General features: G+C 38.6%; 1 protein-coding gene across 1 annotated transcript in view; it reads right to left on the bottom strand.

The window, feature by feature from the left end:
* Positions 1 to 17,969, bottom strand: part of LOC124161207 (cadherin-87A-like) — a 1,373,415-nt gene that overhangs the window by 1,023,957 nt on the left and 331,489 nt on the right. The window contains exon 2 of the mRNA XM_046537469.1: positions 14,948 to 15,032. The gene's annotated coding sequence lies outside the window, so the exon portion shown is untranslated. The remainder of the gene's footprint in view (positions 1 to 14,947; positions 15,033 to 17,969) is intronic.

The raw sequence follows: 17,969 nt of genomic DNA, 5'->3' as shown, positions 1-17,969 counted from the left end.
GCAACGATTAATAACCTAAGTTACTATTGAAGATTAAACCTTTCAGGCCTTCAAATTGAATAGAGATTATGGTGAAATATTAGAAAATAGTAGAAAATAAATGCTGTGGATATCGTGCTTCTCCATGGAGAGTTTTAGCGATCATTACAAATGTAAGGGAGACTCGTTCCCCAATTGCCTAATGTATTCAGCCGTTACAAAATCCGATTATTTGACTGAGACTCAAGAATTAGGAATCCAAGGAAAATATGAATCAGCATTGGATTCGTGAATTTATGTACCACTTCTAACTAGTTTCGCTGAATTCATGTTGAAATGAAAACATTGCTAAAGCCATTGGTACTGCACAAGGAGACTGAAAAAATGAAACTACGACCATGACAGTTTTTTTAAAACTTCTTAATGTAGCCACATAATTCCGATCTACGGAGGGGCGTAGGGTTAAAAACAAAATTGTGAGTTTGAAACTCGTGAGATTTAATACCTTTTTGTTTATTTAGTCACCCTAAGCAATTTTGTTTCCGTACCATGCAAATTCCACAATTAAAAGACTCTTATATACTGTTCAATAATGTGGATCCTTGAAAGAAAAAAAAATACAACTACCTCTAAATGTCGCATTAAAATATGCTACTTAAAACTTTTTAAGGTATCAAAATAACATTCCACAGTACCAAAGTAAAAACACATGGGATGGGCCAACATAGGATTTGGCTTATGTGTAAAAATTATACCAATTCCTCTAAAAACAAATTTTCTTGTAACTACAGAAACCGTACTCAAGCTTGGCGTTATTCTTAATTTACATCCACAGACGGAAAGGAAGATAAAATTAATCTACCAGGAATATTGTGACAAATTCCGAAGACGAGTGGGACGAAAGCGATATTTTCTGCAAATCCTCAGAGGACAAGAAAACCTAATCGGCTACACTATCAGACATCATGGACTGAAAGATAATAATCGAAGGAAAATCGGACGGAAAGAGTGGCAAAGATGGAACTGGAATTAGTAATGTAGAACAAGAGATAATATATGCAAAATACACGAGTAATTTATTAGTTAGCGGGGGTAGTATGATAGTAAAATTGACATAAGCTGTGCCAATTCAGTCTCAGGATTGCGGAACGAATAAAATGAATCTCAGAAAAAGAAATCACAAAAATTAATTGAAAGCAATTGCGTATAAATGTGGCTTGTAAAGTAAGAGAAAGCATTTCAAACTCAGAAGATACGCTATTTTTTTAATGGTAAACAGCCAGATTCTCAAAATGATGTAATAGTTTTTCTCAAGCCATCAAGACATCTTCATTGATCTTAATTTAGAAAAACAGATGGGCCAAGTTCACTTCCTTGTGGTACTGGTCGTGTGTTGTTCATAAATAACTGCAAAATTCGGCAAGAGTAAGTGGGTAAGCAGTATTTTTGGGAACAGTTAGGGAGGGTTTTCCGATTGCTTAATGGATTGAACCGTTTAAACGACCCTTGGCAGCGAAGAAAACAGCCGGGAGGGTTTAATTGCAAATTCCAGCGTTCCGAAGAGGAAAAAAAAAAGAGTCGCTGGTGCCGCCCTCTCATCAGGAATGTCGACTTTGGCCGCTTCAATTGGAACACTGCAACATTCCCGACCGGAATTAACAGGCGTCGCAGCTTCAGGGTCAGGACTCCCGCAGTAATTTTACAGTGGAAATCCACCGATAAACACCAAGGAATTCAAGTAAAAAGGCACGGTTACCCACATTTTTACAGTTAGGCAGACGCTTGCATCGCTTACCTACCGGCGTCTGAATTGCTTGGCTAGAAACAGTAGCAGCATAATTAATCACCTCATCGTAACCAATGGGATGAAAATGAAATAACTAAGGGAAAAGAGGCATCATGAATTACAGGAGCAATAAGAATAGAATGAGAGGAATCAATGGGGCGGGACATAGCATGGAATAAAGTGTAATCGAAAAATTATAAATCCAACAATTCCAAGAATCCAAGAACAAATCCAATAAAAACAAGACAAAGTGAGAGAAATCATCATATGAATTAGTAAGAGATTTTCTGGGAGGGGCATCGTTTTTTTATGGGATTGAAAACTGTTGATAAATCTGAAAGATCGATTAAGGGATCAAAGAATGATGAAAAGATGCCAACTAGGAGAGTGAAAAGGATAGAATTTTTATGACATGACATGTGCAATATGCTGACATTACGAAGGAACTGTTTAAGTTATTTTTTTTCGATCACAGTACCAACTCCGAATCATCATTTGAAAAATTACTCTTTCTTTAGAATTTCCATTAGCACCGGTGATTTTTCTATCTATAAGATTCTCTCACACATTAAAGAAGAAAATTATTCATCTGATACGTTGTATTCCTATCATATTTTACGGAGAAAGCCACCGCAACGTATTCCCTCACCAGGTAATTTCTCTTCGGTATTTAAATAAAAATATAACTGCTAAATTCAAGACTTGACCTTAGTTAAAAATATATAAGGCGTAATAGGGTATGATAAGTCCGGACGTCTTCCTTGACAAGGTCCTCATATCTGTTACTTCAACAATTCAGCAATTCCTGCAAGCAGAGCACATATTTTCATGCAAAGATATCAAGGGGAATGATACACTTGCTCAGAAAGCCCATTGAGGGTTACACAAAAGCGGACAATAATGTATTCCCACTGCCAGCAAGAAACCCATCCAACCCAACCATCCTTAACTCAACCCCATGCTATGGCTATGTTTCTCGTTACGGACGAAGGCATTAATAGCTCATCTATTTTTTGCATGTTTATGCCATAAAAAGACAAGTTCATGTCAATCTGAGCCCTGTAAATCATTACAATTTTATGGCCTTGCAGTAAAAAATAACATCAGAGGTGAAGAGGAAGTATGCAGTGCCTCCCAGTCCGCTGGCCACACCAAAGTATCTTACTGAAACCCTAAGGGTCACGCTCCAACGATGCAAACGTAATTGCTTATGTCCCGTAATGACTCTTTCGGCCAATTAGCCGGTGCCATTGGGACTCCATAATGTACAGAGAATATTTATTACTGAAATACTGAAACAGTTAAGGTAATTAATTAATATAATTAATAGTAGCGGGCGTAACTTGGTGGAAATCCATAATCGCAGGGATAGAAGGATCCTTGATAGTTGATCCTTCTATTCCTGCAGTTAAGGTAAGTTTACGTGGAGCTTTTGCGATATATTCAAGTATTCTCCCCTCCAATCACGGACCCTGTTCATTTTACCATTTGTTCACAATTCACCATTTGCTTTCACTCCATCCATAAATCCGACACTCTTCCTTACCCTTCCCCGCTTTTTTAATATTCTTCCCTCTAGCACAGATTTCAAAATCTCTGTCCGCTCAGTGCTCTATTCATCCATACCTTCTGTCTCCATATCTCATCTAGAAGCTGCCTCTCCTCACCCACCATGTCCAGCACTTCGTCGTTCCACCTTCTCTCTGTACTCTTCACCTTCAACATTCTTCTCTATACCCACATCTCGAACTCCTCGCGTCTTCTGTCTAACTCCTTCCTAAGTGTCCATTTTTCCGCGCCGTAGAGCGCTAAACTCTAGACAAAACTCCTCAATAGCCTTTCCTCCTTATTCATGCGTTACTATCTTCTCAAGCTTTTTCCTTTTCTTGATCGCATTCTTTGCAAATGCTGCTATCTTCCTGATGTCCTAACTGCCTACTCCGTTTTCCTCTAATATATGTCTAAATAGTTGAATTATAGGCCAAATTATTCTTGCAAAACTGCCTTAACGACAGATTAATTACTTGTGATTTAAAAACACGAAAATCACAAAAATATTATGTATGGAACCAAAACAAAATCAAATCCAAGGTGAACAGTCGCTGCTGAGGTTAAGAAGAAATAAAAGGATTGCAGGGTACAATACAAAGAATGAGGATTATGCATGGAAAGATAAAGAGACAAGACGTACGCGTAACGAAAAAAATGTACATATTTGGAAGAGATTCGAGAATTTGGAGACAACCTAAAGCTAAAAGGAATTTTAACGACGCTCCGGGAATAACTTTTGACGCACGTAATTTATAAAATATTTCCCATAAATATAAAACCAGTGCGTTGACTGATCAAACATGTCAAATATAAAATCCAATTTTCCTTAACAAGCAACCGGACGGGAATTCAAAAGAGCGTAAATTAAGGCGGCCTTTAAGGGGAAACACGGATCACATATCAAATTTAACATTTTCTGAGAATTCAGGAACGAACGAGCAATTATCAGTCGGGAAAGGCCCGCACAGAAAATAATATTTCAGTGAAAATATTCCTTAATAACAAGGTTTCGACAAAGTTACGGATTACAAAAGTTCAGAAAAAAGTGCAGCAACAGAAGACGAGATGACATGGTGAAATTTCAGGCGCCACGCTACGATAATCACCTCCGAGCATTCACCCTTTGCGCAATTTAATTAGGAGCAAGGATCCTCCGCCACTTTCCTCTCCACTCTTGCTAAATTTTTTTCAAAATCAAATTTCACTGGGGCTCCAGGGAATTAATAAACTTTATTGAGGATAGAATTCAACTATTTGGGCAGCATATTACAGTAAAACGGATATAGCAGTAAGGATATCAAGAAGAGAAATCGTTATCAAAGCAGGCGAAGTGAAGAGGCTTAGCTGGAGTGTAGCGCTACACCGTGTGGAAAAGTGGACGATTAGGAAGGAGGACGGGAGACGACAGGAGGCGTTTGAAATGTGGGTGTGGAGGAGAATGGAGAAGGTGAAGTGGACGGAAAGGAAGAGGAACGACGAAGTGCTGGACATGGTGGGTGAAGAAAGGCAGCTTATAAATACGAAGGAGACAGAAGGTATGGATGGAGTGAGTATTTAGTGGGGAGGGGATATTGAAAACAATGTCAGAGGGTAGAATGTTGGGTAAACGAGGGAGAGGAAGGGAGAGAATATGATATTTGGATAGAATTCCTTATGGTGAATAGAAGTTCATGCAGAGAGGGGAGTCTGGCAGAATTCTTCTAAATTACCACATGTAAACCTGCCTTAATCGGTATGACACTTTAGTAATAATGGATAATTGCGACACAATTTGCGAAAAAGTACACGTTGGCATGTGAATATATGTCATATAATTTAGTGAAAACCAGGTCGCATAATAGAGAAGAGAATGAAACATTTTCGGGGCTGCACAAGGCTTTTCCACCAGAAAAAATAGGATGGAGTGGATCATAGCCAATATAATACAATCTTTTTTATTTCGAAAAGACAAAAACGCTCCACAGCATATAGGACGAAGTGTTGGATTGAGATTCTCCCAAGAGGCTTATCATCATCAGCAGCCACGAAAAGCAATTCGCAATTCGTATACAAAATTAGAAAGATAGAAAGGCAAGATAACCTATAACAACGCAAACCTGACTTCCTGATTCAGCCATTCTTTTATAAGTTTCAAATATAAATCACGAAAGCTGCCGCCCACTTTTTACGAGTCGATGGCATAATGAGAGATATACTCCACTGACCCATTCATAGAAAGCCTTTCACAGGAGCAAGGAACAACACAGAAAATGTAAGAAACAACAAACCTTTCGGAATCAGAACGCGACGCCATCAACTCACCAGGTAAGATATGTTTAACCCATTAGAACCCCATGTTGTTTCTAAGTAACATCAAAAATTTTAATATTTTAATCCCTGTACAGGAAAGACTTAAACTACATGTTATTTTGTGCGGTTAATTTAAATGCTGAAATGTATTGCTGCCTCAATAATTATGATTGAGTGGAAAAATTTCATATATGAGAAATCTTGAAAACCAATTTCTCCCAGATACAGCTCTGGGTTAGAAGGAATTAAGGTACTAATTTTTCGACACGATTGCACGAGAAGTCGGGGGCGGAAGGCTAAAAGAAAAAATATTTCCTTTGTCTTTATTTTTTCAATTATCACTGACAGTAATCAATCCTAAGATTGGTTTGACGCAACTCTCCACTCAACTTTCTTATCGGCCATTCTACCTACTATTTAACACCTTTGTTATTCTCATGCTTTAGATCCTTCATCGCCTGTATCTCATTTCATTTGTGGCCTATCTCTTCCGTTCTTCCCTCACACCTGTCTTTCAACGATGACTTTCATTAGGCTTTCATGATGCTGCCGATTTAACTGTCCCGTCTGCTGCCCAAGATTTCAAAACAATTATCTCCTCTCCCACTCTTCTTAGAACTTCCGCATCAATATATTTCTTCCGTTCTTGACCGACAGTTTACGTTTAAATATGAGCTCTTTTAAGGTTGAGGCCATTTTTTCTCCAGTCTTCCCTCGCCCTTCTTCCAAAGTGTCCACGTTTCCACACCGTAAACCGCCACAGGCTACGCTATCAGGTTCTTAACGAACATTTTCTTTAAACTCTTACATAACGATCCTCGCATTAAATTCTTCCTTTTCACGAACGCCTCTTTTGCCAACGAAGTTCTCCTCCTGACGTTAATAAAGTTGCATCCATTTTCCTCTAATGTGCAGCCCAAATAGTGGAATTGCTGTACCAGCTCAAGTTTGTACCCATCTACTGTCATCTCAGCTAAAGGTACTTATCAAATATATGCAATTACGAGGCTAAAACAATGAGGCATTGAATATACATACATACAAACTATTATAAAAGTATTCTAATGTTTCACGTTCAGTAAAAAATACCGTTTAGCAAGAGATATTTACAAATGAAATAATATATAATTGTACATAAAAAATACATCAACGAAGCATTTATAAATACTTTAAGGCTTTCTTAACCAGACATCCTCTCCATACAGACAAAACATACAGGGCAAGCCTTGTTTGAAGACTTATTTTCAAATTAGTAATCAGCCACTCTAGTCTTTACTCATTTTCTTAAAAATGCCCATCAGTTTCATCCATTTTTACTTATCAAACAATTTCCAAGAAAGACTCTCACGTTTATTTGTATTTTAGAATCCTTTTAACAGGAAAAATATTTCATGACATTAAAAATTCCTTACATTTTTATAGGTCCTACGCACTAGGTTGGTTCTAAGTGTCGTAGAAATCTCTCAAATAAGGACATATTGAAGAACTTTCAAATCGATAAAGGACTATTTATACCAAAATACAATGCATTTTATTTAATTATGACGATTCAAAACTTTTGCGAAGCGTAAAATCACTAACAAAAGAGCTCACGAGCAAATGTTGCACGCAAGCTTATCTTCGAAACAAAAACATATTGCCATGCGTTGCCTCAGCCATCAAATTAATGCAACTGACGAATTTGAAAAGTGTAGGCACATATTCAGAGCAATTATACGCATGCTTGCTAGGGACTAAAGTGGACATTTGGGACAATGAGGGCCAGGTTAGGGAGTAATTATCAAACTACCAAACACGGTTAAAATTCAACTTGATCATTGGGAATACAGGTCGCTATGGATAGATTGGTTAACAATAAACGGGGAAGCATAGAATGTTCAGCTAAATATCACTTGTATTTCCACCAAAATGCCATGCTATATTTAAAAAATTATCATCTGCATCTGCAAAATTTAAAGCTGCCACTTAAATAAACACTTAAAAATATTGGAAGTCACTCTTGCTTCCATCAAATGTTCAATGAGCGCGTCAAATGGGAAAACTAGGCGGAAAATACGCCACAGTAATTACATTAGGAGAGAATATGGGACATCGAGTAAGTGTTTTACATTTATTTGTTATCTTCCAGCCCTGAGCTACAGAGGACGACTTTTTTCGCCAATGATGGTTAGCCATTGACACATTAAATAGTGATGAACCGTAACGTTTTTTCAATTTAGGAAACAGCTGAGGAATTGGGTCATTTTCTGTTCCACATTTTAACTAAATTATTCGTGTTCGTTGGGTTTTCGTTGTTTTAAATACCACGGAAGTCCTACGCGGAATTCGGTTACACAGTTTATTTATTTTGCAGGTGTTGGTATTTTTATGCAATGGATAATTGTTTTACAACTGCAAAAACGTATAAAAATACATACTTTTTCCTATAAATAAATCATTCCCAATATCCAGGGTAAGAATTTAAAAACCCAGGACACCTTTTATTCCACATTCGTCCGTATGGGTACCATAAGATCAGAAGCGGAGCAAAGTCGAGAAAAAAATCTGAAGGGCGATTAATTGAAAGAAAAAAAATTGAGGTAGAGTAAAAAGGCTTATTTTTTATTACGTTTTTTTTTGGCGTACGATATTTATGGGCAGGATAACCTTCGTAACCAAAGTAGAAAGGCAAATTGATGGCAATATACAGTATGGCATACGATTGATGGCAGAGTACAGATTAAAATATATATTGTCATAACCAGTAATTCATTTACAGGCAGTATTTTTTGTCATATTTGCTCATTGTTCATATCCTGTTACGTAAAATTTTATTAATTTCTTTAAAGTACAGTTTTAAGTTTTTCATTCGGCTTTTTGGAGAATCGAAGTTAAATTCGCAGGTGTTTGTCTTTTTATGCAATGAATAATTATTTTAAAACTGCAAAAACGCATAAAAATACATAATTTTTCCTATTATTACATCTTTCCCGTTATCCAGGGTATTTTAAAAACCAGGACGCCTTTCAGTACACATTCGCCCAGGTTTGTGAAGAGCGGCGACGAGAAAAAAATCTGAAGAGCGACAAATAAAAAGAAAAAAATCGAGGCGAGTAAAAAAAAAATCTTAACCTTTACTTGTTCAGAAGAATCCATCATCGAAAAAATCTAGGTGAGGTTAACAGAGGAGAAAGGGGGATGGAGAATTCAGAAAAAAATAATAAAGAAAAAAAAGCAGGCGATAAAGCGCACACGCTCCTTGTTCCTCCGTTCTCTGCCTTCCCTCGGAATTTCACTAAATTTTCCTATCCGAAAGACCGCTGTCGAGTTGGGCAACGGGCTGGTATGCTGCAGGAAATACCTTGCTGTCTTGAGAGACGGTTTGATACTTGACCTGTTAAGACTCAAGTCGGGAGGGACTCCCGACGGTAGAAAAAGAGTAAAGGGAAGAAAAAGTAAAATAAAAAAATCTTCACATCGATGTATTTTTTTTCTTGGCGTATAACGGAAGCGCACTTATCGGGCTGTGGTGGAGTAGTATCGACTACCATGGCAAAGCTATGAAGAAATGCATCGAGTCCTTTGACTTATTATTGTTAAAGTATAGGGATGTGCGAGTAGTAATATTTCACCTCGAGTCGAGTATCGAGTCGAGTTGAAAACTACTCGCCAGTGTCTAATTGAGTATGGTAATTCTTGAACTAGGCAATACAGCACTGCAGTTATTGGGCTGCGATGGAGTAGTATTGACTACCATGGCATAGCTATGAATAAATGCATCAATGCCTTTGACTTACTATTGTTAAAGCGTAGGGGGGGATCGGATTGGTGTGGTGGCTAGAGTGTTGGCTTCCCACCCGGCGGGCTCGTGTTCAAATCCCGGTGGTGGCAGAGAATTTTCAGAAACTGCCCGATCCCTGCTTGAATATTGTATGGAGGACATTCCGTCGGATGGGACGTTAAGCCGTGGTCCCCTTGGCACCTTTCGTTGAAAGCATACTAATGCCGACGCCGGGTTTCTCTCCACCCCTCCTTACCTACCCCTTCCCTAATGGCGCGGGCGTTCCCACCACAGCCACATTGCCATTCATTGGGAAGATGTGAAGATCATCTCTCGAGAAAAGAATTATTGGGAAAGGATTACGAAGGAGGCCATAGAGATCCGGCTAACGGACAAAAACTTCAATATAGATGGCGGTTACTCCCTAACGTATGGAAACCCGTATTGAATAAAATCCGATTGGCTAATACCAAGGACCAATCAGAGGGAACCTGATATCCCGGCACGGTATATAAGGCGAACACCTTCCGAGAAATGACACTCAGCCCTGAAGATGGAGTACGACTCGTACCCCGAAACGTCGGCAGCCATGAAGGAGATTACCCGGTGGAGAACTCGAATAGCCTTCACTACGGGCATACGCCGGGAAAGCATCCGATCTTTTTTGACCTCAGCTGTCGATCGCCTCCTCCAACACCATACCAGTATAGGGATGTGCGTGTAGTAATTTTTGACCTCGAGTCGAGTTGAAAACTACTGCTAGTATCGAGTCCGGTCGAGTATAGTCCTTCTTGAACTAGGCGATGCATGCTCCAACATATTCTCATATTTTTCAATCCCCTTGCGAATTTTCTATTTTGAATACTTAGCTTGATATAAAAATGAGAAGATAACGATGAAAGTTGATGGCATTTGAGTCACAATTAGGAGATGAATGATAATTAATGTGTCTTAAACATTTCCATAAGCACAAATGAAATTAATTAACCTTTAGTAATGTGTCGTCAATGTATGAATCCAAACTGCACAGAAGAAACCTCAGTAAGGATATTTGTGCAATTGTAGTTAAGATTGTATACGTAAATGTAATATTTGAACCTTTCAAATTCTCATGCAGAAAAACCACTTTTTCTACAGGCTCAGGCAGCAGGTTTAGACGTCTCCACGTTACAGTATTACTGCCTGAAGAAAAATGTCTTCGGGAACACACTTGTGTAGCTGGACAAGTACTTTATTTCCAAAGTTGCAACGTTTGGGAACCATCAGAAGTTTCAATGAAAGTTTTACCAACGATTTATATGTTCTTGAATATTCATGGAATTTTAGTGGACGAAGCGAACGAACTATAGAACTTAGCTGTGTTGATCAAAAAAAGAAGTTTTCTTTATTTCTTATTTCGTTTTATCAACTACAGACTCTATTTTCTGTTAGTTCAAGAGGTAAACTAAACGCAACAAAGGAATTTGTTGCGTTTTGTTTACATCTTGATACGATAAGGGTGGGTGGTGAAGAACTTGAGCAGCTTGAGCAGTTCAACCATTTAGGCAGTACGTTAAAGGAAAACGGATACAGTAGTAAGGACATTAGGGAGAGGATTGTATTAGCAAAGGAGGCTTTCATGAACAGGCAAGAGATTCTGCGATGATCGTTAAGTAAGAGTTTAAAGGAAAGGTTAGTGAAGAGTTTTATCTGGAGTGTAGCTCTCTACGGTGCGGAAACGTGGACACTGATGAAAGAAGACGAGAGAAGATTGGAGGCATTCGAGATGTGAGTATGGAAAAGAATGGAGAAGGTTGGCGAGGAGATGTAGCTTTAAAATGAGATACGGAGGAGACAGAAAGTTTGTATGGAGCGAGTACTTAGCGGGGAGGGGATGTTGAAAATGGTGTTAGAGGGTATAATGTTAGGGAAACGAGGGAGTGGAAGAAAAATAACAGGATTTTTAGATAGAATGAAAGGGAATAGGCCTTACAGTGAATTGAAGAAGGCAGCGCTGGAAGGAAAGGGAGGCCCCCAAATCATTTCTTTAGTACTCAATGGAAACCTACCTTAATCGGCAGAATACTATAATAATAATAATCGGAATTATTACAAGACTATGGATTCTTGAGGGCTATAGCTAGAGGGATAGGGATTGAAGGAGGAGTGGTGAGGAAACATCGCACTAATGTAGATAATTGCGCACGTCCTCTGGGGCTGTGAATCACAAGGGACGTTTAAAAAAGACGAGGAAAGAGATTCGGAGACGGATTCCCCGCGAGGACGAACTGTTTCCGAGAACCTAAGCAAAAACATCCACGACTGCTCTACAACGCGCGGCGGAGCTTTTGCGCCGAAAGTCATTCGGATGTTTTTTTGGGCCATTGGCATGATACACAAAAACGGACGAGCCAAGTATTACCTCAAGGGTTGCTTTATCTTTTTCACTGTAAAAATAATACATGGAGGGCTCCAGGGTTACAAAAGACTAAAATAGCTTGATTAATTTGAGCGATTCAGGCGCCAAGTAGCAAAATACGAGGTGTCCAGGATGAATTTAATGGGTTAGAAACAGATTAAGCAGAGAGGTTCACGGGATATGCATCGCGTGTGTCCATCTTTTTAGACAACAGTTCTGCCGGCATTGCTTCTGGCTTCTTCACGTAGAGAAAATGCAGAGAGGGAGTTACGACCGTCTTCTACGTATCCGTCTGAGTCAGGAGTCTTCCCATTAGTCCAGAAGACGTTTTACTCCGACGGATGCGTAAAAAAGACGGTCAATATTTAGAAAATAAAATATGGATCTGCAAATAACCAAACCAGCTCGTTGACAAGATAAGTGCAGCTCTAATGTACTGTATTGTATATCAATCACGGTCCTTAAATTTAAACATTTCAATCCAGCAGAGCAAAGGACAAGGATAACACCATCAAGACATCACTCGATTACTTCTGCAACATCAATATCAATCGATTACACGGCGGTCTACGTGGGGTTTTGCCGGTTTCACTCGCGTCTCTGACGAATGCCGGACGAATAGCCATCCCGGATGAAAAGAGGTCCAAGTAATACGTGTTACGATTGCTGCTACATGTTCACTAACAAATTAAAACTTGAAATATCATTTTGGTAAGCCCTGAAGAGGAAATTTCCCACACAGAGTACATGCTGTATATATTTCTAAAACTATAGAATATTATGTAAATATTTTTTACACTAGAAGTATTGGAAAAACACTGAATTCTGATTTTCAACTCTTTGCAAATGGCCGACCTAAAGAAGTCAGCTGCAATGCCGGCGAAGCTGTAGTCTGCAAAGACGGACACGCGCGGTGGTTAACCCGTAAATCTCTCCGCTGAATCTTCATCACTCCGTGAAAGCCTATTCAAAAGTTAGAGACAGAAATGGGTTATGAATACATATGTTAAATGGCGAAAAAAACTGGAATCCTCGGCCAGGAAATTTAAGTTTACAGGTGAATGAGGTACAGGCGGAAAATGTGAAGGCGGTGAAGAGAGCACATGGTGGGGAGCGGCTGGAGGGCAAGCCAGCCAAGCGCTGATTTAAAATATTTTTGTAATAATGAGCACTTTCCTGCGCATAAATTTACCTTGATGCTTAGATGTACTTGTTTGCCTGTGCTGCAATACGTACAGGAGGGCAATCCTACCAAATTGGTGTGTGCTATACTGGGGTTTTCATTTCATTTTATTATAGCTGATGCTTATTGTCTAACATGAATTATGTAAATTAATGAAACAAAGTCGTAATTTTATAATTATTATAATTGTAAAACGTACATGCTATGCCCACAGCGTATGCATAACATTTTCATGTTGTCTACATCACAGCCTTGATAACACAAAGCTTTAAAATGGACTCTGAGAATCTGGACTCTTTATTCGGCTAACCGCGAAAAATCAGTTCCTGAAAACTTAAGGTAATCAGATTTTTTTTACTGATGTGGTAAAAAAACGGACAAATAAAGAATATCTCAACCATAGCCTACGTTTATCTTCGAGTGGAAATGCTACCGAACTCGTCTGTATCAAATAGCTGAAATTCGTTGATTAATTTGAGTGAGTCAAGCGCCTGGGGCCATGAGAAGGGGTACTCAAGATGAAATTAATGAGACAGAAACGAAAATGGCCCAGGGGGTGTCGAATTTAAAGTCACAAAAAGGTGGACGAGATCCGTACAATATCGGGTCGCGGGATTAAAAAGTTGAAGCACACGAGGAGGGTAGAAATCTACATATAGATAATACCTTGCGAGCCACCTCTAGGATGTTTTACCAGGGGGTGCATTTACACATAAAATACGTGAACATTCGTGCTGTGTCAAAACATGGTTAGTAATCCGCGTGGTATACTCATCCGAGGTTAAAAGAATGGAGATGCAAAAAATATAAATGAGTCGTCCTAGCAAGTGACTCATTTAATTGTATCAACCAAGTCACCGTTTCTACCCCTGATAGTTCGCGGAAAGAATGACATCTTAAATATCTCTGTTTTCAGTCTCATGTTTTATATTACTCTCGTGTTCCAGTCTTGCTGATAAACTCCTTACCCTTACCTTGCCGTGGCGGAAAGACTTGCGCGTTCATAAGATCCTATCCTACATTCGTAGAGAGTTAGTGGCGGGATTAATTCTCAATTACTCCCGGTAGGGCCACCCACGCCAGATAGGTCGAAGGGTAGGAGCCAGACGAAAGGTAGTCCACGTGATGGTGTCACGTAAAAAAACTGTTGGAATGGAATTGGGACACCCCATTAAGTAACGCTTCCCAGAAAACATTAAGCATATTCAAATGAGCCCCGAAAACTCATCGAACGGGACCCCTCCGCAAAGATCGGGTGTCGCTCACAGCAGCGAGGTCGGCAAGGTCCTCGGGGTCGTCGACATTGCGAAATCCTTGCAAATACTCATTATCATCAGCAATAGCAATTGAGGAAGAAGAAAAGAAGACCAAGAAAATGGAGAAGAAGAAGGCAGCAATAAATGTAGGGACATGTAATATGAGGACAATGATGAGGGTGGGGAAGTTAGAAAATATCAAGAAGGAAATGGATAAAGGGAGGATAGAAATCTTAGGATTATGCGAAGTGAGGTGAAAGTATGGTGGGGACTATTGGAGTGATGGGTGTAGGGTGATTTATAGAGGTAGGGAGGAAAGTCAGCGAGGGGTTGCTATAGCATTAATCAGGAAGATGGATAATAGAGTAATAGGTATAGACCAGGTAAGCAATAGGATTCTTGTGGTGCGACCCTCCAACCTTGTGGTGGTTCAAGTTAAAATGCCCCGCAGCGATCATAGGGAGGAAGAAGTAGACGAGGCGTATGGACAGCTTGGGAAGTAATCAGAAAAATCCTAGGTATCTAGATAAAATCTAGCAGGTATGTGGGACTGGAACGCCTTATTCGGGGAAAGGAGGGATGGAGACGAAATAGGAGAATTTGGAAACTCATCGAAAGGGTTAAGGAGAACCTTCCCCAGTGCGATGGTGATAAACAATCAACAACTATCGAAATAGAGCGAAAAACAAGAAACTGATTAATCGCTGAGAATAATATTAAAACCCGCAAGGGTAACACCACATACCTTTCCAGCGAAGACAAAGGAGTCTGGAAGGATGCTGGAAAGGGGTAGTCCCTCTGGAATTCCAGATCCACCGCCTGGAGCCTTCCTGGGAAATAAATGAAGACGGTGTCGTTACTTAAACCGAACCCAAACACATTCATTGGGCTTCTCTCGAAAACAAAGTTTCCCTTGTCCGAATACGAGTGAGGTTTCGCCATATTTATTTTTCTCCTCCCTCGCTCTATCGCTCTCGGGTTTCGCTGAGGCTTTCGTTACATTGACCTTTCCCGCTGTACTTCTAATATACTCCTAAGCTCATGCGAGTAATTATTTGACAGTCAACTCTGAAAATCTGCTTGGAACGCTCATTATGTTTTACTTTTTACGTATCAATACAGTCTTTTTATCCACCCGATGGCTCTTAGTGCTGAAATCATAACTTTAATGGTATCTTCAAGCACTTTCGTAATTATTATGTACTCATAATAAGATCCAACAGAATTTTCAAGTTTCAAATGCGTCTGAAATTATATCCATTCCTTTTTCATGGCCTCAATTATATAATAATTAATAATGCCTTGTACAATAAGCCTGGCAATGAAATGGAAAAATATTTGTCGACGTTTCGATATATTTCTTATATCATCTTCAGGGCTATGAATAATGGTTAAAATAAATTAATAAACGACTTTTACAATGTTTTTTACAATAGGAAAATAAAAAATTAAAATAATTCAACTGAAATAATGAATCTTTTTTAGATTTTCATAATCTAAAATTATATAATAGCATTATCAAAATCATTTTTAGTTTATTACAAAGTAAGTTCTTTTTATATCTTTATTTTACTATCGTAAAAGGCATTGCAAAATTTTTTGTGCCTTCATGCATTAGTTTTTGTAACAATAACTCATAGGCCTGAAGAAAATCGAAATATATCAAAACGTCGGCAAATAATTTTTGCATTTCATTCCAAGACCTATATTCCAAGACGTCATTAATTATACTATAGTTTACATGCGCTAAGTAATAGCAAAAACATAGACAGGTGTATCCACAGGGGTAAATTTTACATCACATATGTTTATTCATGTCAAAAGCGCTTAAATCAAACATTTTAATTGTTATTTTATGCAATGACATCAAAAAATAATTAAAATGTTGGCACGCATTTTAATACTCCCTATTTTAAAAAACATTCACAGCGACTGCATCATCTATAGTAGTAAGTTAGAAGTAATTGCGACGGGAATTGAAATCAAAATGATTACTTTTTCAGAGAGAGATTTCCACGCTTAATTAATTGCAAATTTTACGGTGAAAGTTCAATTGAGCCGGACTCTTATTTTTTCAATATTTCCACCACCACTGTTAATGACTAAGCGATAAATTTTAGGTCTCAGTCAAATCACCCAACAATACGCGCAGTATTTTTTTATATTGTAAACCAGTAAATGGTTAGTGTACCCATCTCTTAAGCCACACGCATGCTGAGGTGTATTGTCGGATATTAAGTAGATGTCATTCTCACGAAAAAAAATTAAAATTTTAGTCAATGTCTCACTTGTTCATTCTCCGGACTTAAGTTCTGACGATTTTATCTCGTCATTCATCTCGTCATGGGCGTAGCGCAGTCGATGTTCTTTATGATAACAAGGAAAATTACAGTTACCTGGGCCAGGGAAATTGGAATTTGCTGAAATTTACAATTGCCATTGAATGAAATTGATCCTTTTAATGAGAATGAAGCCATCAAAATTGTGGCCCTTTTTACATGGTATTTGTAGAAATCTTAGGCGATTCCATATGTATTTTATAATGCTCTTACAACAAAATGACATCACGAGTGCAACGCCCAACTGATAGAGCTTTGAAAAGAGATTTTCAGTCGTAATACATGCGTACTTCAACGGCAAGGCTTCAAATACGCAAAATGTCACCGGAAACAATCAAAAAACGAGTGACAAGCAAAAAGGTGATCACATTGCACATTAAAACTCAATGTAATTGCACACACTATTCAAACACTATTCCTGAAGCAGAATTCTTTTTCTTTTTCAGCATGTGAAAACTCGCAACTAAATTGACGATATAATTTTAAGTCTTTGTTTTTGTTATTACTCATCACATTTAAATTTTAGACGTATTTGCAACTAGATAATTACCTTGGATGAGTAGTGAGTTATGAGAGCATAAACACGATAATTACGAAGGTGTTTGAAGATACCATTAAAATTCAGCAAAGTTACGATCCGAGCACTAACCCTAGAGTCGTTGAATGGATAAAACGGATTTTTAGAATTTACTGTCGATAGAGCGACAAATTTGGATTAAAATAGGAACATTTATAATCCCGAAGGATTTACGTGTGCCACGTATCATCCACATAGAGATAAGCGATAGCATTAATACCGGAGTTACAATTTCACACAGCGATAGAGGCAAATCGAAGGCATATTGTGATCCAGTTCTATCGAGATTAACAAATCGAAGCAGTTTATTTAACGGGTTTTGCGGAAATGACGTCTCGAGTCAACGTAAACCATAGCATATCCATTGAGATAGGATGTGAAAGATTTCGAAGCGGAAAGCGAAAGAAGAGGTAAAGAAATTGCTGAAAAATAGCGTAGTCAGTAGAGGCTAGCTCCAAAACAGAGAACTACAAGTATATTTCAAGAGGAAAGCTATATCGCTACAATAAAACGGTCAATAAAGGCAGCAGGTGAGGCTTCGTTTATTTCATAATTGTTATGAACCATATCTTTTCACAATTGCTATGAAGCACTTAACTTATTATTATGAAATAATTATAAAAATGTTCATAAGCTATAGCTATAAGCAAAGCTACCCAATGAATAAGGTTTTCTTGGGTTTGCAGCCGTGTAACAGGGTCCATTTTCATCATGAGGGAATGAGGAGGAACTTGCCATACCTCGAAACGTTGGAGAAAATCGCACTTTCACCCGGCTGGACACCCGAGAAAACCTTGTTCATTCTACTCGCTGGGAAGCGCCAGATCTTCCTTCAAAGCTACTGATTCCTG

This window comes from Ischnura elegans, chromosome 6 (assembly GCF_921293095.1).
Source record: "Ischnura elegans chromosome 6, ioIscEleg1.1, whole genome shotgun sequence".
Taxonomy (NCBI): domain Eukaryota; kingdom Metazoa; phylum Arthropoda; class Insecta; order Odonata; family Coenagrionidae; genus Ischnura; species Ischnura elegans.
The sequence above is the reverse complement of the archived record's forward strand: the minus strand, read 5'-3'. Positions and strand labels throughout refer to the sequence as shown.